Below are 6000 nucleotides of genomic sequence, written 5' to 3' on the forward strand. Positions count from 1 at the left end.
AGGTGACAGATATGGCCATGCGATAAGTATGTGTATTTATTGTCATTACAATTACAATGCTTTGTTATGTGAAAGAAAACGTCCAGTATCTTTTATATATTTATGAACATTCCAAAAAAATGCAGTATTTTTTTCGGTGGTAAGGAGTTCGTTACCATATAATAAAATATCAGTATTTAGTTGTAAATCGCCTAATAGTAGGGTGCCCAGTATCGAAAAAGGCGTCTAATTGACGAGTTTAAGTTAACGGATAACACACGGCTATATTTATATGCAAACAATTGGAAAATCATTATATTTTCCAATCATAAATGTCGTCGTAAGCTCCCGTGGTCACGTTTTTCAAAATTTTGTGGTTTTTTTAGGGTAACCAAAGATACCTCATCATACAGGCCATCTTCAACACGAAAAATAAAATTATTGATAACTGTGTTATTTGTTCAAATGATACTTATCATTTAGCTTAAAAATTAAATTTATCATATAACGAAAGCTGAAAAGATTTATATAATTTAAGTATAAGTATTTCATAATTTTAGTAAGATTACTTTTTTAGCTGAAATTTACCACATTTTGAACGAAAGAAAATTTATTGCGTGTTACTTTCACGGGATGTTTACTCTGATTACATCAATAAGACTTGGTTCATATATGTGCCAAATATCTTTCGTGTAATGTTAATCGGTGCGAAGAAAATAGCAATTTTTAAAAAAAACACAAATTTAGTGATAATTCTGCCTTGATTCAAACACGCCTTGTCTCGTGCCGTTAATCGTTTTGTAGCTTACACTATCAGGTCATTAACTAGGACAATTGTCACTAACTTCATTTAGTAGGGTGCCCAATCAACTAATTTGATCGATTTGCCTTCATTAACAGAATAACACACGGCTATATTTTATATCATTGGATAGAGGAGAACAAGCCTTATCGAAATAGCGTTGTCGTCGTTGTCTGTCGTGGTCACGTTTTTTTTTAAATCAGGGTCAAAGGTCAAAGCAAAAATTCAAGAAAAATGCACAGTCACATTTAGATAGCTTGTTTCTCCTACATTTATGCGTTTGGAGTAAAATAAAAACAAATAATTTATAGAAAAATATCTTTGGTATCTACATTTAGAACTTATTTTATATTTTTATCGCCAAAAATGACTTTAGATTGACTTTTTTGCATATAGGGTGCACATCTTGAATTATCTAACAGCTGTAAAATAACAGTGACCTTGACCTATTTCAATTTCTAAATTTGAAAATTTTGTATTCAATTCGTTACAAGTAAGATCTAAAGATGTTTTTTTCTATATCTTAACTTTAATCATTTGTCGAAAACAAACTGTGTTTTTGACGTCTTTTGATAGTAAGGTGTTCGTCAATTTCTAGGTAAATATCAAATTTGGTGTGAAAGGGTATATATAAATGATTTGTTTCAAAATTAACGTCGAACATGGTTGAATATAAAGCTCTGTGTATAACTTTGCTTTACAGAAGTAAAAATAACTGCAAACAGAGAAAAATGGGGGTAAAAATTATGAAAACAAAACGTCTATTAAAAACAGGTAAAACACCACATCCTACATATACAGACGACTAAATGAGCAACAATTGGCTATAATGTTTACAAGTATTCCAAAAATATAATAAGGGAGAGGGTTATGTACAGCACCGATGTATTTTACAAACAATTGCAAACAAAAATAGGCCTGAGAAACCAAAGGAACATTAAAAACTTATAAATTGAAGACAAGCTGACAACACCAAGGCAAAAACACGAAAAAAAAAGAAATATTGCAAATCGAAAATTATGATCGAGGCTAGTATTACCTACTACTTTATATGGTCTCCTGTAGTTTAAGCCCGCCACCCACGCCAAGGTCAGAGAATATATGGCAGGTTTTTTTTTTTAAATTTTTTTACATATCTTTCAGAATCCCCACTAAATAGATTATTACTATATTTTTCACGATTTCAAAATTGAGTAGATGTTTTGTTTATTGTATCAATGTTTCTAACTGCAACCAGACGAGTATTTACATTTTGACATATGTCATTTGCCTGACATGGGTATAAATCTGTACATGATAGATTTCGTTCGATGCTAATGCAACCCTTTGAAAACATAGATTTCCCCTTACAAGTACAAACTAAATCTTGCAGACATTTGAATGACATCTAACCTTCAATAAGACAGGAACAAGTCATTCTTCTTTTCCCATTCGAACTGAAGAGGAGAATGTAAGGGTAGTTTTGCTATATGGGAAGACATAAAATTTACGTTTGGAGTGAAGCTTTTATAACATATTATTTAAAAGTAGATTCACAAGGAGGAAGTTTGACAGGGGAGAAATTTCAAATTGTAGCCAATTTTACGCTCAATTTGTTTAGGTCACAATGATCTATTTTAGTTTTGACTTGAGATCATTCAACCTAACAACAAGATCTCGAGCTGCATCTATAGATTCGTCGATGTCACAATTTAAAGGGTTTGACAAATCAATGAATTATATGGGTTGTCCTTCCAGATTAAAAAAACAGTGCGCTTACCAATCCTAGGCCGATTACGTTGTATCGCATCATGTTACGGCATGTGCGGCTGGTAGAATATTACAAATGGCAAACTAGAGACTTTTACATATTTCGTGGACAAGTATATAGCGGCGCAAATCTTGTGTACAAGTTATAGTGCCTGTTTGAAACCATAGCTCATGCGTATGCAGCATGGAGGGGAAGTAATGAACGCATAAGACTAGAACATCTGTATCTTGTGACTTATTATTATCCTACCCTTGATGCCTTTCACACCGAACTCTACATGAATATCATGTAAAATCATGCGAGTATCCACTTCATCGGGCGTACAAAATAGTTTTTAAAACCTGAATACTCCTTCTGAGGTGATTTAGGGTCCTTTTAAGTGCTGGCTAGATAAATGACTTCCTCATGTATCATAGTAACTGTTGATCTACCATGATGCTGAACAATCGATTCGACAAAAAATCTGATTTAGGCCTGCTGGTTCTCACTGACTCGAAGAAACTTTTTCCAGTCAGGAATTTGACGACCTTCTATATATGACCTGAAACACTTTTACAGACGAACAAGAACTTGATTTAGCTTTAAAAAAAACTGCAGTTATGTCTGCGAGTGTAAGATTTATAGCAACAATGGTAGTACAACATTTTGTAATCATCAGTACGAAGATGGTCTAGGTCTGAAGCATCATGCAATAAACTAAAATCTTTCCGCGATCCCATAACCTCGATAAAGCTTTTGTTTGTGCTAATTCCTTGCATATTAATAAGCAATTTAGTAGAAGAACCCTGACATATAACACACTTATCCCATTGTATTTCATTCCTACTTCGTTTCCGGCTTGACCACCCTGTATAACCCCGATACAGATGAAACCGGACGTTGACGCGTTCGAATAGAACACACTGTGTAACACTGAGTTCAGACAGTAAGGAAATAATATTTTTAAAGAAAATCCAATATCTATTCTTCTCATATTCTGCTTCAATATATTCCTTGGCATAATACTCATTACTTACTCCAAGGTTTTTGAAATTTGTGACATTTTTGTACACAAACATCGCAAAACGCACGACAATATCAATGAAAAAACGAGCTTGGTATTTTTAACTATTCAAAACTTAATGTTTCTCGTGCCTCATAGTTTTAAAACATACATTTTTGAAAATTTCATAATTTAAAATTAACAAATTTATAAAGATCGTTGGTTTATGTTGTATCTAGAAAAAAAAAATAGAAGTTTGAAAGTGTCTTCATTTTCATGTTGTGTACGCCTCGTTGTCATAACACCTTTTTTATACTGTACGCTTCGTTGCGACAATATTGCGTTTGTCAATGAATTTTGCATGTATTAAATTATGCTTTAATATGGTTTTAATCAATAAACATGTTTTAAAAAATTAATTTACCACCATAATATGCAGCCAGCAACCCATAATATCCATTGTATTGTCGGAACACTCTTGGAGGTATTTTGTACATGCAAAAAAAAAATCCTTATGTATACGAAAGTGTAAATTGGTAGGAAAAAACAATTACTCGAGATGCAAATATCACTGACTGAGCATACAGATACACAGGTCCGATTTCTAATTTGATATCATTTTTTTAAAGTGTTTACCATACGACATTCAATGTACGGATACACCACTGTCCCAGGTTAGGGGATGGTTTGGTGCCCGCTAACATGTTAATCTCGTCATATTCTGTATGTGCCTGTCCGAAGCCAGAAGCGTGTAATTCAGTGGTTATATATGTAAGACTCATATCGACGTCCGGTCTCTAATCGACGTCCGTTCCTCAAATCGACGTCCAAATGTGACGTCACAATAAAATAACATTCCAAATTGACGGCCAATTTTATACCTATCTAATCGACGTCCATTTTTTGACATTCTCTAATCGACGTCCGATTTTGAGCTTCTCTAGTCAAAGTCCGTTTTGGACACGGAATATAAAACTGAAGTGAACCGATAGCAGCTGAAACATTTAAACCTTTAGGGACGATATAAAAAAAATCAATGAAGGATAAAAAAAAAAAAAAAAAAACTTAACTCAAATAATTTTTGGGCGGGGTTCAAAATTCGAAAATTGCTGCAAGTTTTGTCTAATTGACATCGATTATATATATATCATTATTGGTCAATTTATTATTCCCAAATCATGAGTTAATAGGGGGTTAGGGGGGGGTCAGTGAAAAAACTATATGAATTAAGTTTTTTTTATACTTCATTGAACTTTTGATATCGTCCCTTATTATGTGAGACAAATAAGATCTATTTAAAAAAAAGTGGTTTTTTTTTTAAATAATTAAAAGACTAGACTAAGTTTTTAAACAGGTTGTGATATCAATTTTTAAATTTTAGAGATGGATATGATTTCCAGAGGGACGACTATACACCAGAGTTCAAATAAAATGGATGTGAGCAATTATAAACCATACGGCTTTCAACAATGATAAAAACCCATACCACAAAGGCTATACAATGCCACGACATAAATAATGTAAACAATTCAAATAAAAGAATTAACGGTCTTCTTTATAATTTGTTTTTCCGAAAGACAAATATCACAGACATAAACCATCGAAAACCAATGCACTGATGGCCCATACAGAATATGTCGGGGTTAAACATGTGTGTGAGCACTGCATTCAACCCAAAAACAGTGGTGTAACTGCACAACATAAAACATAATGCCAATTTCTTGTGTTTACGTTTCACTCTATGTGTAAAATTTAGAAATTTGTTGGAAAAAAACTTTACAGAGTCCGAATTATAATACTCTCATTTTGTCTATTGTTGAAGACTCAATAAAGCTCCTAGATTTCGTTTGGTTTTCTTTGTTGTTGGGTTGCTTACTAATTGCCATACATTTACATGCATGTAATTTATTATTATGAATAGGAATGACACACTATTATGTGGATCAATTGGATAATCTTTTTATCAGGATTAACATTAATATACATGTTTTCTGGTTGAAGAAATGTATATGGAAAGTATGTATAAATGTTTCGGAAAATTTAGTTGTCATAAGAACCATACAAAACATGTATATGTATAAGTGTAAATTAAGTCCCGTAATTTATTATTTATTGATATTGAACATGAATTAAAGACGACTACAATCAATCGGACATCGTTTATGACAATACATTACGTCCGATTTATAGAGAATAAAAATATTGGACGTCGATTTGAGAATGTGACGTCAGATTTGGACGTCGATTTGAGGAACGGACGTCGATTTGAGGAATGGACGTCGATTAGAGGCCGGACGTCGATCTGAGTCTAACAAAGAGTTGTCTCAAAAACAATTTTTTTTTATATAGACAGCAATCAAAAATAATCAATGGATTATAGGCTTTTGGCCTGAATAGAAGAGGCGAGTCCAAGAGTTACATTAAGGCTAAAGAGTATGTGTATACAATGAACATGTAATTTATAGCTACCGTTGATAAGTAATAAAG

This window comes from Mytilus edulis, chromosome 4 (genome assembly GCF_963676685.1).
Source record: "Mytilus edulis chromosome 4, xbMytEdul2.2, whole genome shotgun sequence".
Classification (NCBI taxonomy): Eukaryota; Metazoa; Mollusca; class Bivalvia; order Mytilida; family Mytilidae; genus Mytilus; species Mytilus edulis.